We start from the raw sequence: 19,414 nt of genomic DNA, 5'->3' as shown, positions 1-19,414 counted from the left end.
TAAGTTACATATTCAGAAAGTGTATGTAATTATATTATTTTAAAGAATAAAAATATCACCTGAAAGAAAGCACTATGAACTCTCTAAACTTACAGCCAAACAGTACAAAATAGCACAAAGAACCCAAAAATATCATGCGAGACTGGACACAAAATATGTTTCCTTGCAAACCAAAAAAATCTTGTTACACAGCACCATTCGGATAACTGAAATATTATTACTTTCAGATTGCTTTTGGTGAAGCTATAAGAAAAGCACTCCCAAGTCCTCTACTCTTATTTCTTACTTCTTCCACCACACTCCATGCCACAGAGCAACAAACCCACACCCTGCCCTGCTTCTCAAACGTTTCCTTGCCAAGCCTGGGGTTCAGGACACAGCCAGAGGGGCTTACCAAGACCCCTGAGCACAGCCCCCTGCTGCATGGCATGCTCTCAGCAGTCCTTCCTGCAACAAGTGATGCTACGGGATGGCCAACCCCATCACCATTTAATGTGAGGTGTATGATGTATTTCCAACACTGCCACGGATTATGCTGCTGAACATGAACAGACTAGCTAATTTCTCCACTGAAAACAACCAGGTAAAGCAAGACTGATCTTGAACAATAAGGTTATGACAGAAAAACCTGATTATGAACATCACTTCCATTTTGACAACTGGTTTCCAGCATATACAACATTGTGGGTTTTTCATCCCCAAACATTACATTTCCAAAAATTGTCAGTTGAACATTCACTGGTAGATGCCGCTGGGCACTGGACAAGAAATTGCCCTTCTAGAACCTGATTCTTAAATCAGAACTACACCAAGACAGATACAATGAATGCAAGAGTGTTGCCTTCCTATGCACAAAAAAATACTGAAGTGCCCATTGGCTCTTCAAATAATTTTTTTTTCCAACCAACCAACAAGATAATAAAATCCCAGAGACAAACGAGCTCCTAGGAATCTCTGTTGTCCTCCCATTCTGACACAGAAGAGAACGTAAAGGTTTCCCTTACTGACCCAGTACCTGCTTACACACCCCATACCCGTGACTAACCATGTACATTTCTGAGAACCCAGGACCAACGGATCAAAACCTACATCTGAGGACAAGGCTTTGCAGGTTGGTTTGATCATATCTGGCACCTTCCTGGCTACTGCTGGAGCTCCCAGCCTCATGCTGGGATGCTACTACAGGAGCCAGATCCTGAGGCAACCCACTTCTCATGTGGAGATGGTGCAGAGCCTGCTCCAGGATTCAGCTAGGGACACCAACAGACTATTATAAGAAACTACATAAAACGTACTTTTCTGCAAACCCATGGTTCTGTAAGCTCATGAACTTTCATTTCATAAGCATCCCATATGCAGGTTTTCTCCTGCAGAAGTGGCTCTGTTCCTCAGCCAGATAAATGCAGATAGCTGGAGTACAATAGAAACCCTGTAACACTAAATGGAACACCATCTATAAACATGCTCTGTGGTCCATCGAAACCTCAGTGTCCATATAAGTCAGTAAAGCATTTATACATTTTCTCTTGCTCCTCTCCTGGCTGCCAGTGCTCTGTGTCAGATTAGATGTATAGGGCGAGCGATTACGATAGGCAAGTATAGCTGTTTATTTTGAAGGTACTGTCAAAATGCATTAGCGAAATGCCATATTGGAGCATAACTAATCTGAAATGATCTTCCACTAACATGAATGTCACTAATGCTGCGGTCTGCTGTGCTGACATCATGAAGCAAGATTAAGATAGCTTTCCACAGTTAGAAACCTGGCCCCCTAGATCCAAGCTGATTAAGCACTTGGATCCCGACCTAGTGCCAAGAAAACGGCTTGCACTACCCTTAGGCTTGGCTTTTTCCCATCCTACGAATTAACTGTGTACGAACCTCCTTGGGACTGCCTTCTGTACTGACAAAGTGCTGCTATCTGTGCAACACGTAGCCAGCCCGGTAAGAGCAGACAGCTTGCTCCAGGGCTGTTAGAAGTTCCTCTGCTGCTCCATGCTGCCTAGGACAGGGACTATGAGCCACTGTGTTCGAGGACAGACGGTTCAGCTACAAACAGGGACAAAGATTTGCACCGACTGGCAACGGTCACTTTCAGATACAAGCAGAGTTAATTTTCTACTGCCTCCTTCCTAACAAGGAGAGCTTTGCTTCTATGTTAGGATGCACTGTTAGGGAATGCTCCGGTCTTTCCCCACTGCTTCTCTTGGTTACACCAAACACTGGGTTTAACACATGGAGAACAGTGACTTCAAGTAGGCTAGCAGCAACTAGCCTCATTAATCTCAATGAACAGCAGAACTTAAGCCCATAATACTCACAAACTGATTTAATAGCTGCCAACAGTCCCAGTTTAATAAATCCTGGTGCAATACCTGCAAAGCTGTCTTGAATCACACTACTCTCTCCTCCTGCCCTGAAAGCATGAATGTTACCGCCCTGCCCACTTGTGGGCACCCTCCGTTTGCTCCACCATATCCACAACCACAGTTCTCAGCTTCTCCCAGGCAGAAGATCTTGGCGGAGACTGGCAGCACCACGATCAATTCAGTATTCATTTTGTCTCACCCAGATTAACAGGTGGCCACTCCTGAAGTTCAGGAGCCAAGGTGACACTTGAAGGAGCAGTGAGGGGAAGAAGGAACAGTGATGTCCAGAGCCGGCTCTTGTAATGAGCACTGGACAAGTGGTGCAGTTCCTGCACGTCCTGCAGCTCCTTCCCTTTGAATCTGCAGGGGGGAAAATAACGATCTGAAAGTTGCCAGAAGAAACATGCAGCTGCCTAGGAGCCAGGGACAGGAAATTCTACACTTGTGTTTTTTAGGACAATTTGTACCTATCAATCTTTGTGTATCTGCACTACTGATGGCTCTGAAACAAAACCTAGTTGCACAGAGGCATGACTTAGAGAATTGAAACTGATGGTACTAATTCTTTCTATTCTATTGAAAATATCAGAAGATCACATTACCAATCCTGGATTTGCATTTTATATTGAAAAATCCCTCCTGCCCCCCATCTCAATGCACTCTCTATGCACTCTCTGAAGTCTCCTTAAGATTAGGAGTTTATTATTATCTCATTCTTCTTACAGAGTCTTTTCTCCATCTTTTACATCTCCATCCACAGATGTTGTGCCCCATCTGCAGCACAACTGTCAGGATAGGAGTTAGGGCTCAGGTAGCAGTAAAGGAAAGTGTTTTATAAAAAAAAATAAATATATTTCTCCTAAAATTCGGAGCCATGAGTAATGTCTAAGAATAGAGATTTCATCATGTACAGCTAACGTTTAACTGAGTTTATGAAAGTTGTAACAGCAGCTATCACCCAGCAAAACCAATCTATTTTAGCCTTGCATCTGAAAAATATGGACAAGGATACAGCATGTTCTCCTTCCCTTTCTCTCCATCTTTTGTCTACTTCAGCTTTTTTTTATAAAGAGAACTTTCTCACAGGGAAAGAATTCCATAGTCTTTTCTGAGGCTACTTCTGATGGCAGTTTCACACCCCCCCTCCCAGAAAAGCATTGCACAGCCGAAACATTTTCAGAATGAAGTCTGCAAGCAGTCATAAGGTTGAATCTTTTGCTGTAATTGGAGGGAAGGAAATATTTGAGGACCAAAAATAGTAGAAAACAATCATAAAGCAACACCCATAAAACACATAAAGCAAAGTAGGAGGAGAGGCTAATTTTTTGTAATCAGCATTTTGCCTAATTTCTATTATTTTCAAATAAACCTACTGCCTTAATGCTCATTCACATTACAATACCACAGTTCAAGTTTTTTTTTAAAAAAAAAAAAAGGAAAAAGAAGACTGACTGCATTATCTGAGTGGTACCCTACCTAATGAAAAGAAAAAAAAAAGCTACTCTGATGTTTTCGTAGCCAAATCTTCCATGAATTCCAGATTACTAAAATAACTTAGTTTTATAAGCTATCCTGAAATGGTTCCAACTCAAGCAACAGCTGAGGTGCCTGGATGAGCTGTTAGGAATCCATATGATTATTCAGTCTTCACGCTCACTAAATTTAACGTTGGCTCTTTGGAGACCGGCTCCCAGAGAGGAGACAGAAGAGGACCAAACACTGCCAGGTTCAGTGGTGAAAACCTGGGAGTAACAAGCTGGCTTCCTAATTGTTAGCAGCAGACAGCAGCAGTTTTTAAGTAGCAGATTAGTACGTTCGGGGGTTACGCAATGCAAAAATAAATTTACAGCAAATTAGTATCCAGAGCATTTGTAATCAGACACGATCTAAAAATCCTGAATTCCCATTAAAATAAATTGGAGTTAGATTTGCTTCTACCTAGCCCAATTTTGACTGCAGGAATGTTAAGCAGTAAAAACAGATTAGTGGGGGGTTGGCTTTATCTATAGACTTTCTCTAATTATATGCTTAAGACTGGCAAAAAGAATACATGAAATCACTGAAAAGTTATTGAAAGGCTATTATACAGGTCAGCCTTTTGCTGTCATGTGGGAGGCAGGGGCTAAATCTGAATACAAGAGATCCCAAATGAAGGATAAGCTCCTGAAGCAAAGATTTAGTTCAGGAATAGATGAAGAGAATAGAAAACAAGAAGGAGGAGGGGGAAGAAGGGGGGGGAGGGGGGCAACCCCTCTCCTCTGGAAAATTTCAAAGGTTGTTTCCAATGGTGACACCAGTGAACGGGAACACGATCACATTATAAATGATAGATAACCAGTCGGCATGGAAAAGGTAGATAAGGCTGATCTTGCCTCCGGGGAAAGACCTCTTGGGATCCCTGCGTGCCCATTTCTACAGCCCGGTGATAAGGTCCTTTCTCATTCTTTCAAGCAACAAAGCACAGACAGGAAATTCTTGAACAGGCCTTGAAAAGAAAGAAGCACATTTGCATCATCACATAGTCACCAACAGAAAAAAATGCCAAAATGGGACCAGTTTAGGAGGATGCAAAGATGAGCACTGCACACAACGAGGGCCCCCAGAGTCACAAGGAGGGAGTGAATCACTGTGCTGCAGGGCACGGGATCTCTTCTGCAGCAAGGGGGTTTGTTTACTCTAACACAAAAACAGAAAGGTTACTACTTATTTTCCTGTAATTTTTATGGCTTGTCTCTCCAAAACAAGCACCTCATACCGATCACTATCAAAAGGAGGAGACTGAACTAGAAAACAGCTTATCCCCATCCATTTTGCATGGTGGTTCCTGTATTTCACAGAATTACACTGCTGTAACTGGCTAAGGTATCTTTTTTTTTTTTCTTTCAGTAATTGCTATATCATCTGCTGCATATCAATATTTTTCTTAGCTATATCTTCACACTTCAGCCTATAGCTTTGCATTTTTATAGCTATCAGTAACATAAGATCATTTCTCCTTTGTGGCAGCTGAAACATAGTCCTAACGGACACATACCAAGGACTACTCATAAAGCAAATCTTTTTAACAAGTCTTTTAAAGCTCATCTCAAAATCCTCCCTCATTTTTATGTTTGGCTTAGGCTATGTTTAGAAGTAGACAACAGAGTTCAAACACAACACACAGAAAGAGGTTATCATGAGTAATAACAGTAACTGCGTTTGTGCATGCTCTTCCCCTGGCATAAATAGGAGACTGTAAAATGCACAAATGTAAGCTATTTTCATCGTCTGCTGTGGGCTAAATGCACAGCAGATCCTTGCCTTTCTTCCTCCACTCAACAGCCTCCTGGGCTACAGTAACTCAGGTGCATAGCTATGCTCCAGGAGAACAACAGCAACCTGTATTAAACCACTGCAAGCAGCTTCAGCACATACAAAGCAATTCAACCATGCATCTGTGCCCTGTGTGGACACATTTAATACAATTTCTTTTGGTTTGCTGATGCTAATCAAATTTCAGGTAACTACTAGAGAAAGATGGACCATGTAAATGTGTGCATTAACCTATTTTTGTTAGAAGACTTGAAATCTCTCTGCACATCTTTTGCTTAAAAGTCATTTATATTAGCTTATCTTAAGTAGCTTCTTAATCAATTCCAGTTAAAACAAAATTAGCCTGAAATTAAGCCAGGATCTATAGAGGAGTTGCATTACCTTAAATAAATCAATTTCAAACAGCAACCTCGCCTAAAGCTACACAGCTTGCTGATGTGCTAAACAAGAGCGCAGGCACTAAATCCAAGTAACAGTTTCTTAAATCAGAATAATGCACAAGCATACCTTTGCAATTATCTAATTAAGCTGTTTTCACTAATCAAACATCAGTATATCTAATGGGAAACCTTGATGTGAGGCAACAGGATTTGCTAATAAACGTACATCTAAAATATAAGTTAAAATATGTACTGCAAATGACTGATTCTGGCTTTTCTAATGTCTCTGGGGAAATCCCAGCAAACACTTGGAAAGAGGCCAAAACCATATGATTTATACAGTGGTAGTTTAATTATTTAATCCCAAAATTTTTAGGACAAGACTGTTTTTCTGTTCTCATTGTATCCTGGGACTTCTCTATTTTTTCCACCTTTCCTTCTTTACTTAGATGACCACTTCTTGACTCTCCTTCCTCAGCTCACACCCATGCTACATTATAGCTCCTGTGATGGCTCTCACTTGGGGGCATCCCACATATTTGTTAGCTGGTCACCCCAGTGTGCAAAATAAACCATGCCAAAACACCACTGTTGTGTTTTCATCTTTTCCTTCTCCTTTTACCTATGCTATGCTATTGTGTTACAAGAATAATTTTCCATGACTTCCTGCAGGCTTATTATAACACAGATCCAGCAGAGAATTTCCCAGCAGAGGACTTCTACATATGAGACTTTCATCTGCTCAGTTGCCTCTAAAGTGCAAGCCACCCATCCAGCGTTCTTGCCTTGCTCACAAAGATGACACACAAAATAGGTGAAGAAACACTGAAGGGTAGCAACGTAGGATGATCCTAACGCTGACTATACTCTGTGTGGCATCATCCCTGTACTAAGCACTGTGTTTCCTTTAACATCAAGTTTTGTGAATGTTACCATTTCTGGAGTAACTTCCAGTTTGGACAATGACTGCTTTCTATTTGCCTACATCTATGATCATTCAAATGATTCATAGAATTACAGCATCATAGGACCATTTAGCTTGGAAAGGAACTTCAAGATCAAGTCCAAATGTTAACCTAGTATTTCCATGTGTACCACTGAACCGTGTCCCTAGGCACCACATCCATTTGGCTTTTGAATACCCCCAGGGTATTTAAAATACTCCATCAAATACTCCATCACTTCCCCGGGCAGCCTGTTCCAATGCCACACAACCCTCTCAGGGAAGAAATTTCTCCTAATATCCAACCTAAACCTTTCCTGATGCAGGTCGAGGCAACTTTTTTGTTAATTGATATTTGCTCAGACAAATATGAATGTGTATATAAAATTAACTAATATATAGAGAGAGATATAAAGGAGAAATGTATAAGCACTAATAAATAAATACTGCGAAATTACTTGTGTAAATTTCTTATTAGGAAAAAGAACACACATCCTATTATTCACTATTTTATTCCTGACCATAAAACATTAGAAACCTAGCACAACTATTTTCAGTATTAGTATATTGATTTCCCTTAGCTCTCTGCTGTTTAATCAAATGAAACATTGTTTCACTATTTGAGTTTAAGTAGAGATGCCACACTTTAGCAAGCAAACTATGACACTATGCAGAAATTAGGTTCTCCTCCAGGTGAAGCTGTTTCAAAAGCTGCAGACTACACAACAAGTACTTGTTTAGATAAGTGGATCCCTGGAGGTATTCAAGACCAGGCTGTGGTATCCCTGCCCATGGCAGAGGGTTGAAACTGGGTGATATTTAAAGTCCATTCCAAACTAAACCATTCTATGATTCTATTTTAGAATAATCCTTTGTTGGACTTCAAGATGTCTATTACAGCACTGTTCCACCTCCACCCATTTGCCTCAAGGCCCAGGAATGCAGCACCTCCCCATAGAGTGATGTTCACTGGTTTAGTTTACTGATGAGCTTCTTCAGTATTTGCGATGAATAAGAGGAAAAAAAAAAAAAAAAAAAAAAAAACACATGATGATCAACAATCAGTTGAAGTTTTCTTCAAGTAGAAAGGATTGAATGTATGTGAATCATCAAACAAAAAAGAAAACTGGCTTTGGAACAGTATTGCCAGAATATAGCATAAAAACCTGCACAGAAAATATTTCCCGAGACAAATGTGTATGTTAACAAAACAAGCACACACATTGACTAATGTGAAAATAAATACAAACGTGTTCAGAGACATACTGGAACATCCAGGCAGTACCTGAACTCTCCCAAGGACTGTGAGTCAATTCCAAGGATATTACCCATCCCATAAAATGTCCTGGGCTAATGCTATTACTGATGTTGCAAATGGAGCCCACAAGATTAGATAAATGGATTTAAAACTTTGGTCAGTCCATCTGGGAATTTCAGAGAAAACAAGGCTGCACAGAGAAGGCCAGCTAACCGAAAGCAGACAGTACTAAACTAAAGCCATAAAAAGCTGTGCAATGGGATACTTCTGGAGAAAAAAGCCCATGCTGGGGTCAGTATGTAGAATGATTTGTTGCTTCATGGTTGTACTTTGAACTTCACCCAGTACCAAGAGTAAAGCTACAATGGGAACATCTACCATTCTTATCAAAACTTAAGAAAAAAACAAGAACAAAAACAGAAGCATTATATGAGGAAGAGGATAGTGAAGTCTCTCTTTTAGGAACTGATGAAAGAGTACCACTCAAGTTATGTCCAATCTTTCTCACCCAGTGTGCTGAGAGAATTTAGTGCATCTATGTCTTACTTGGCGCTGAAGTACACGGTATTGAGATGCAACTCTGTCCAGAAAGCACACAGAAAATGTAAAGAAAAATATGTTGTATTAGCTTAAAAGGCTGATTTTCTAAAAGTGGCATCAACAGATGGTGATTTCTAGATAGCGAAAAGGAAAAAAAAAAAGCTATACTTAACATTATTCATAAAAGCCTAGGAGGAATTCATAAAAAGTGAGGCAAGTGCAAGAGAAAAACGCCTGCAGTCAAGAAACTAAAACTAACATCTTAAAAGATGAAAAGGAAACTACTAAAAACAAATAGTGTAACAATTTGGCAGAGTAGGTTTTGAGCTCACTATTTCAAACAGGGGTTTCAAGGTTGGATGTGACAATGAACTACTGTAGAAAACAAGCGGTACCATCATGTAGCAATCCAAAGCTAAGTACAAAATAACTCGAGAAGCTCTTTTCATCCCTAATATCTATGACTGTTGCTTTCAACCTTTGCCATCATATGATTTGGTTGTAAACAAAGAAGTGTAATGACCTTGCTCCCTGACAGCCATTAGAAAAGCAAGCATGAGCACCAACCACTGAAATGTGGTTACGACCCACATCTTGAGAACACGTGTTCTGGGACCTTGGAGTCTCCCCTTGCAAAGTATAATTTAAATGACTTGAACAGCTTTGTTCTTACCAGCTACAGCTCAAGTGCCTTGGCAGAGTGTTTCAGCAATGTTGTTGTAGCACTTCCCCGTGCTAATCCTGGCATGAGCTACTGTTGTTAATCCTTATTTTCCTAAGAACGAAATTCATTATTATTTTAAATAGTCATGGCAGATGCTGAACTAGTGTTTTCATGCACGTGAATCAGAGAAAGGAGGGGCCCTACATTTGTCCAAGTAATGCAACTCCACAGAAAACTCAAGCACATCCTTTAATCACAATATTCTCAGAAATAAAATACATAGGACTCTTGCCAAAAAGATTAAATAAACTTAAAAACATAGTTTAAAAAAATAAATAAATAAAATAAAACCACAAAAAACAGCAAACAACAAGGAAAGAGAAAAACATCCCTTGATTTTAAGTAATCATTCTCAGTAGAGACATAGAACATTCATTTCCTTTTTAATGTGGTAATTCTTTATTACATTGTCACTGTACTTTAGGATGAAGCTTCTACATCTCAAGCACCAAAATAGGACTACTTTTGAACCAGCAGTATGTAAGCAGATGGGATGTAATTCTTGCAAACAGGAAGAGAAGAAAAGCAGCTGCAGAAAACAAAAGATCAAGAACAATTCACACAGACTCCCCAAAGGAAAGAAGAGCTATCTTCAGGAAAAAAAAAAAAATGTTACTAGAAAGATGAAGATGTAATTCTTGTTCTAAAATTGAAGTGTTAAATAAAGCCATTATTCACTGTCCCATGACAAGTATACAGCTCTTTTTTTTTTTCAGAAACCATGCAGTATCTTTTTGGTGTTACTAAAAAGTGAACTTTTTTTTTTAATTTTTTTTAATTTTTTTTTTTTTAAAGGAAGCTCCCTACCTTTTAAACATAGGAAAAGGATTTTTTTATTATACCTACATCATAACTATGCTAACCTCTAGAAACACAAAATCTAGAAGTTATACTTTCTGCCTCTGAAAGAGATTAGGCAAAAACTCTACCACAGGCAATTTTGACATTTTCGAAGAGTTTGCAGGGGCCTGCTGGCAATTGAGACAGACATTCATTTTGACATGTTAACATGCTGCACTGATGTCTTCCTTTAATTAGGATGCTTTCTCCTGTGAGTGAGTAGCATCCTCTTGAGACTCCTGTTGTACTCTCTGCATGACCTTTGGGATGATCAAGTCACAATCTGATGAATATCTGTACAAAAATATTGTCTAGGTATTTCTTGTTTCCCGTGTTGCCTTTCCAAAGCTTAACTTGAAGTTACCCCATTCACACTGAGCAACATCTTAATCTAACAGATCAAAGGCTTCTCAGACACAGGGCTACCGCACTCTGACTTTAAAAAAGCTGCCACAACTGAACACCCAAACTTCTCAGGCAAGAGGCATGCTGACGGGAGGTAGTAACTTGCATGGGACAATAATGAGTCACTGCCTGTTACTGACCAAGCTACACAAAAATCACAGAGTAGGCAATTGGCAGAGATGCCGTTGACCTTACTGTGTGTCATTTAACCAGTGTTTTATTTCAAATACCAGTTTTATGAAAGAAACATAGGAAAACTGCTGCCTCCAAGATGCAAAGCTGCTGACAGGTACTCAGCAGAGGAGCACCACAAACAGATTTAGCCGGGTCCTGTCTAAGATTTGGGGTTCAAATACCCCTTTCTAACAGCTAAAAGAAGAAGCAAGCACAAACTTGTTTGTGCAAAAGTGTTGCACCAGGTTGGCCAGATGAATGCATGAGCAGAGGCAAATGGGTGCAAAGTAGAGGGCCAGTTAAAAGCCAAAGGGTAAGTCACTGCCTTCCTGGTTCCCAGCCCAGCATACAGAAGAGAAACATCTCCTGCTCTAAGAGAGTGGTAAAGAAGGCAGGAAAATGAGGCTTAGGGCTTCTTTGTTTTATCAGAAGTTAGGAAAAATGTAAGGGTTGAAATTAGGTGTGGAGGTAGCTCTCTTTATGATAATAAATTAATGGTACTTTGAGTGCTGACTGGTGCTGTAAGATAACCAGAGCAATTACAACAGAAAATATTGAGAAACTTCACAAGGCTTTCCTTCATTATGGCCACTCACTTGGGCACTGGCAGGTGCCAGTGGCAATTCCTCAGTTTGTTATTTGTTTAGTTTCAGCAATCAGCCTGCTGAGCACAGCTGAAGAGAACCAATGGTGCAGGCTGCAAAGGCATCTGAGTTACACTAGAGGGAAACAGAAGGGAAAGTGCTGACTGCACATACCAACACCTGAGCCTGTTGTGCCAAGAACAACAGCGAGAGGAAAACTAGCAAAGCCTCTAACAGAAGCACGAGTGCTGACTGAGAAGAGCACTGATTTGTTAATTATCAGTTAATTGACAATTAAAAACGCTTGTCTCCTGGGGCTTCTGGAGGAGAGGGACCTCAAGTGACAGCGAGTCTCAGCACCCACCCAGGGCCAAAAAAATCAATCGCATCATATGCCTGTGGTTCAGCTGAGATGTCAGCACATTTGTTAAGGTTTCACTGCCAGCCAGCCCTAATTTATCTCCACTGCCTGGGCACTGAAGCTGTCATAAGGCAGAATGTAAACCTGCTCAAAATACATCAAATCTCTTGCGAAACAACAAGAAGTTCATCAGGAGAAGAGATGTTTTCATATATCACGCCAGACGGGCACCCACGTCACATCAATCAGCCCAAAGTTTTAGCCATGCAAGACAAAGTTTCTTTCTTTTTGCTGTCAGCAAGCGACAGAGTTATAAAGTGCAGGAAATGATCCTTGCACGTAATCTCATGCAACACTGCACTTCGAGGACCTCAGTTAGCGGCTTAATAATAACTCTTCAGCTTAAGTACCTGAATTGCCTAAAAGGTATCTTCAATGTGCCATCTCCTACTGATCTCATTATTCAAATATTCGGTAAAAAATTCTCGTTTCCTCCCCTTTCTTCCAGGCTTGGGCTTTTGTTCAGGAATAAAAGTGAAGTTATTGCTTTACTTAAGCATCTCTACATACATGTCAAGCTGCTCTACATAATTAGGTTCTGCGGGTTAAGAGCATCATGACTTTTCTCAAAGCTAGGCATGCCTTGCATGTCTCAGGAGTGCTCAAGAGAGCAACTTCTCGTGTAAGCAGGCTGTCTGCAAATGCCCTCTTCCTTCAGGAAAGGTGAGGAAAAGCCTCAGTACTGCGTGCCCCATGAGAAACATTCATCGCTGAGCAACAGAGAGGAACTGCTGGAGACGGCTGCTCACATCATGAGTTTTTGATCGCTTCCCCCGAGGCCAAATGTCTTCCCTGCCAAATAAGTAACTGCAGGAAAAGGACAACAAAAAGGATCTTGGCTATTTAGATACAAATAATTACAATAATTATTATTGAGGATCTCGCTGTCACTGACTCAGGGCTGGGTCTCTAGGCATGCCATCTTGATCATCCATTTCCCCATTTTCAAACAAGGCCTGCAAATGCCTCTGAGATGTCATGTCCTGTTAGCAGGATGCTTTACTATTTCCTAATATTGAAAGAGCTTATCTGTGAAAGCACCTCCTTGTACATAAGGTGCTTGTTAAGCTATTAATTTTCCTAAGAAATACTTGGATTTATTTTAACTCTCCTAACCTTTATACATTGAATAGCATTCACTTTCATGGTCAAATGCCACAAATTGGATACTTTCATGGATGATGCAAAAAGGATATATTCCCTTAGCTTTTACCACTTTGCAAAGTTACAGAAATGAGAACCATCCTGGGTCACAGAAATTCAGCCAGGCTTCCAAAAAAATAAAAGCTTCCAAAGCAAAATGTTGTGTCAGTAGACTGCATTCTGTGTCACACTCTATTCGTTAAAAAGCGAAAGCTTTGCAAACTTCAAGTGGCCAGAAGTTGAACTTTGAGAGAAGACATGATCCTTTTATACAAAATGACTCTATCAAATCCCATATGATCATCCACATTTGCCCATAACTGCTGAAATATATCTTATGTACAGGTAAGATGATGCAAATTATACTCGGGTGCAGAACAGAAAACCTACCCCCATCCCTGAAAAACATGCCTTCAAAAATTACAGGAATAGCTAATTCAAATATAACATACAGCATTGCAGGAAATAAGAACAAGCTGTTCTGTACAAATTATGTTTTTGGTATAAATGAGCTATTTATCTGGTATACTAAGTAGCCAAAACAGACAATGAATTTATGAGAGGGTGTTTCTGTGTGTGCAGGGGAAGCTTCTCATTCCTACCATACAAAGATTAAGGTAAACCTTAAACTGACCTCTGCCCGCGCTGCCAAATTAAGGTTATAGGTAAGAGAAAATGGAGGTTAATTATGGTATTTAATGCAGAGCTGTTCAGAAAACTACTTTAACAAGGAACTTTCAGGGTAAAAAAAAAAAATACCTTCAACAACACAGTGCTTTAATGAATTGCAGTCTGTCTACACAACCAACCTAATAGAAAATGGAAGGAATTCATATAACAGTCACATGACATTTTCTAATTAAGATTTTCTGTATGAATTGAAAAACACTTTTTTTCTAGTTTAAGGTATTCATTTTTGTATTAAAAATTTAAAGATTGCCATTGAAAGTAGACTTTTATCATAATTAAAGTTTTTATCAAGAAAAATATTTTTTCTGCTGTAAACGAGCTCTGGAATATTATTTCTAAGCAGCAGCAGCCATATCTCTATGGGTAGAGTTATAGCCACATTGCCATGTATGCATTTCCACAGGTTTGCAAGTCCCATGTGAAGAAAATGCAGTCTACATGTTTTGCAGCTGTTGAAAGTAATGGTCCACGCCTGACTTCTCTCCAAGTTTGTACCCTATGCCCATATCCTTCCTAATAAGGAGAAAATTATTATATACTTGGCCCTGTAAAGGCATGGCTGCATTTCAGCAGAAAACCAAAAACCCTTATCTGCAAACCAAGCATGACTCACGATTTAATACAGGCACACCCTTTTCCCCCTTTTTTTTTTTTTATACATTCATGGGTAGGTCCAAATTGATCAAAAATAATTACCATTCTTTCTAAGAGAGTTAAGGTGGTGCTTTAAAAGAAAAGAAGAGGTTAAATGCTTTTCCCTAGTCCATACCAACCGTCAATGGCAGAAACTAGTACAGCCCCCTTGGTACCATGTATTTTACATCTGACACAAGGACAACTCTGCTGATGTTTCAGCTGAGGACTTAATTTTCCATCAAGCATTTACATTAGAAAGCCCCTGGGGCTCTCTAAAGAGTTGGCTGGAGCAAAGCCATGTAAAATATATATTCAAAGTCTTCTAAAACATCACAGTTTCACTCCAAATGGCTTTGCTGCTCTGCATATACCTGTACGATAGCAACCCTCTGGGTGGCTGTAGGGTGCTGTGCATGCCCACGGAAAGCACTAGGATCGACAGCACACCCTTCCACGTGAAACCATTGCATGGCAAGATACTTTTTGAATTTTTATTTTTGTTTTTTAAACCAACATCAGCCTCTCAGGAAAAGGTATGTGATGACACATGCACAGAAAACGTGTGAATGATCACTCTCCAACTAATTATCAGCTACTGAAATAGAGTTTCTGCCCAATTAGGCCACTCGAGGGAAATCCCACTAAACTGTAACTTGAAGTCATCCATCCCAAACTGACGTAGTCTAGTGAGGGGATAAAATGCAGTGCACTGACCCTCCTGTCTTTGTTACACGGAAAGACTGCCAATGCAACAAATCATGCAGTGTGCTAAGATTTCAGGCCATAGTGCTGAAGGGAAAGAGAAGTAATGAAACTATGTGTTTGCAAAAAGGCCCCCACAAAAACTCTGATTATTTTTCTTGTTTTTTCCTCCCCTCAGGTCTGTATTACCACTCTACTAACATAGGTCTTAACCTATACCATGCACGCACACTGACATGCACAAAATCCACAGCAAAATAGCATCCTAACTTTGTCAGATTTTTAAAGCAATTTCAATTAATGAATGATATATTTTTCACAAACAGTCATATGGTGAGAGGGATCTCATTCATAATATGCTTTTCATTCTAAACATCTGCGGAAAGTGATGCCAAACACAGCTTCTGGGTAGGTTAAATATTTAACTGGTAACATGCCTTCCCTGACACAAATGAAGTACTGTGGTGCAGTACCACGTTGGCATTTACAGCCTTTTTCATAGACCATACTGAATAGCTTCAGAGCATATCAAACCTACTGTAGCGCAGTGCTTGAATGCAGCCAAACACAGGGGTCTTTATCTGATGAGCACTATTATATTAATGGCTGTTTGCATTACTAACATTTATTAGACAAGGAACTGAGGGACAAACAGAAACTTGCACTTACTGCAATTCTAGTGGAAAAGACCTACATCTGTAGCTGAACAATGCTCTAGTATCACAAGCCTGAAATAACGTCCTATAGCTCCCAGTAAATGCCACTTTTGCAGGCCTCTTCACACCACATAAGCATGCCAAACACAACCCCACTGTAGCAGTTAGAACCATATTGACTGTTAGGGATGGTTCATAAATCTGCTTTTATCAATCAACCTGCTGAACTTGGGTCTGCACATAACTGCTTCATCCAAGCGGTCCCTCCCTAAGCCCTACTCCAACACTACCCACTCCCGTTCGTCAGGAGACAACCTGCTCAGCTATCCCCATCAGGGCTAAAACACCAAAGCTCTTAATTCACGATCTTCTCAGGCACACAAAGAACACGAAGATTTGAAGCCCAACTACCGCAGGTTCTTAACCTCTATTGACTAATACTGGCCATGCCAAACTCGGGGCAAAGAATGTGCCCAGAGGAGGGCAGACAATGGAGCTGGTATGAGGACATGGAGGGAATGTCCTGTGAGGAGGGGCTGAGGACGCTTGGGTTGTCCAGCATGGGAGAGAAGGAGGCTGAGAGGTCACTCTGCTGCTCTCTGCAGTCCTGAGGAGGGGAAGCGCAGAAAGAGGTGTCAGCCTCTGCTCCCGGTCACTGATGACACAAGGAGTGGGAATGGAATATCATAAAAGTGCAGCTAGAAAATCATCTCAGTTCCAATTTAGGAGAAGTGTTTTTCACTAGTACAACAAACACATTAACATTTTGGCTTCTGAAAATGAACATAACACCTGCACAGTCACAGCTCTTTCTAGAATCATAGCGATTTTTAAGAAGCTCTGTAAGATAGCTAGTGCCAGGAGAAGTGGTAAATTTGCATTTCATATAAACCACTCATGCAAAGAATATGCTCACATAGGGAAGAGGAAGAGGAACACCCAGCATTACACATCATAGTAACACCATGATTAATGTTGAACCCACCACCATCCCCATGGTATAAGAGTGTGGTGCCACAGACAGGGGACTGAGGAAGAAATGGAGGGATTCAGCTCTCACACAAGGATCCAAGAGAGAGAGAAAATCAACCACAAAAACCCCAGCTGGGGACTTACCCATGAGACTATTTCTTCTCATCTTTAAAAGGAAAAATGAAAAACAAAGATACAGTAATGCTGTTATTACTTTGATCATATAGCTAGCTGAATCAAAATAAGTAGTTTTTCCCTAAAACGTCATCTTTACATCGGACACACTTCTTGTTAGACTCTTGAACAAACCACTTCAGAGAAACAAAACACAAAAGATTTACTCTTTCATGAATGAAAAAACGCTAATCTGAAACATATTAAATTACAAAGGATGTTCTTAAATCGAGCAAGATGTCAGAACCAAATATTTAAATCTATCATCAAAAATGCCTAGAAAGATGTTAACACAACTTTCCCACATTCTAAGACAAGCCTGAAAAGGTTTACAATTAGGCTACAGTCAGAAGTAGCTTTTCAATTCCCACAGGACAACCTGGAAATTAAGTTGGGAAGATTGTGGAATGTATGCTGGCAATCAACTACATACATACTTCCAAATTAGCTTAAAACTATTATTGTTCAATCCAACTATTATTTACAATTCCAGTGGTCTAGTCTTTACAAAACTAAAGACAGGACTAAACCCCCCCCCTCCCCCCCCCCCCCAAAAAAAAAAAAAAAAAAAAAAAGCAACAACAGAACACAATAAAAAAAAAAATCCCCACACCACAAAACCAAACGCACAAGAAAAAAGGAAAAAAAAAAAAAAAAAAGACCACAAAAACCCAGCCCCACATTGACTTAAAAGGTACCCTTCTCACTCTTCTGGAATATTTTGTTAATTGGACCACTTGCTGAAAAGAAAGGGAAAAGATGTTGCCCAAGAACAAGAGCATGTGATAACATTTTCAAATATTTTTAGATGATCTTGTCTACAGACACAATTATAACTGACAAATGTGTTAACAGCACTTAATCATCCATTAAAGACTGTTGAACATCACTGGAAAAGGTACTGGCATGTACACTTCCTCTAAAGCGGACCACCTTCGATGCAAAGAAATACAAGCCAGCTTAACTGCCCTCTTTTCAACAAGCAGAAAGAAACATCAAAGTCACACCAAAACCTTCTCATTCCCAAAAGAGTATATTCAATATCAAAATGGAGACTCATCAAATTAAGCTTTTTAACTTTCTATTTTTAAAATTAACCATCGTGTACTATTCAATCCTAGACAAGCTTCACAAAACATTCATGGAAAATTTATTAGAATATTGAAATCCTAATACTATCGTATCGTATTACAGAAGTCAGAAATGAATTGGAATTAAGAACAAACTATGCTTCAAATAACTAACTTATAGGAATACTGGATTCTATATATATGGAAATATACATCAAATGTTCAAATAAAAGCCAGATAAAGTACATGCATTAATCCTCAAGTTTTGCACTTATAAATAAGCACATCCTGTTCTGCTAGTTATTTAAGACTAAATACGTGTACGAACTTCATGTCTAAATACCATCTTACATGTATACTGGTTTACATTCATTTTGCACTGTTTAAAATTGCTATGTGTCATACAGCACAGAAAATCCAGCGAAAATACCTGTGACACTAGGCAGAAATGATCTTGCTGCATGGGTTTTGGTAACTGATAAAACAGTAAACTGATAGTCAGATATTTTGCAAGTTTTACAATAGCTGAAATGGCGTGTGTGATCGACACCATTTCTTCTTCACTTTTCATCGTTGGAATTGCATGTAGAAACTGTTGAACAGTGAGGCATATGAGGAAAGCTGTCGGTAAATCTATTTATGAACAAATCCTGTGTGCTAAAACGAGACAAAATTCTGTCAAAGTATATTTCTCATAGTTTGGATGGTCTGTACCACTAATCATGTCTGTTTTGATGGGTGGCGGTGGTAGAATGTTGCCTTCAGGACATAAACACGAAAGACTTCGTTTCTTTTCTTTTTTTTTCCTTCCAAGGTCAGTATGTTACAGTTCTAGTCAGAACAGTCTTATTTTTTAATATTTTTTAAAATTATTATTGTTAATTTACTGCCTTTATGCAAGTGCTTCAATTCTCCTGGGTACTTGTATTAAATGGATATAGTCTTTGACATTTTTCCTATGTGCACCAAGCTAATTTTCATTAGATGTTCAAATATCTGAAGTTAAGCTGTTGGCAGTGGTTAGCGTAGCTAGCTTTGAGTGCCTCCAAAATTCAGTTTAAGCTCTAGCACATACAAGTGATAAGGAGGAGAAGGCGGTGAAAAGTTAAGTTGCAGCTGGCAAGCAAGAATAGAGACTTCTTGGCTTCCTTGCTCCATCTTTGACTTACTGCCTAACCTTAGACTCATTATTCATCCACTCCATGTCTCAGCTAGCGCAGATACAGAATAGGAACAATACCCAGTTGCATCAGTCTATCATAGACGTGTAGATGAAAAGTGACAGAAAATGCAAAGTGATATTATTTATGCTTCCCATTTATTTATCTGCAGTCTTGTTGCAGGTTTGAAAGCCTCATCCCAGCCTCGGGGTACTTGCCTTCTGAGTAGTCCTATGCTGCTCTGATGATCACGCTGTCTTC

General features: G+C 39.7%; 1 protein-coding gene across 5 annotated transcripts in view; it reads right to left on the bottom strand.

The window, feature by feature from the left end:
* The window catches only part of EPHA3 (EPH receptor A3), a 226,650-nt gene that overhangs the window by 91,485 nt on the left and 115,751 nt on the right, over positions 1-19,414 (bottom strand). The window lies entirely within an intron of this gene.

The sequence above is a fragment of the Anas platyrhynchos genome, chromosome 1 (assembly GCF_047663525.1).
Source record: "Anas platyrhynchos isolate ZD024472 breed Pekin duck chromosome 1, IASCAAS_PekinDuck_T2T, whole genome shotgun sequence".
Classification (NCBI taxonomy): Eukaryota; Metazoa; Chordata; class Aves; order Anseriformes; family Anatidae; genus Anas; species Anas platyrhynchos.
The sequence above is the reverse complement of the archived record's forward strand: the minus strand, read 5'-3'. Positions and strand labels throughout refer to the sequence as shown.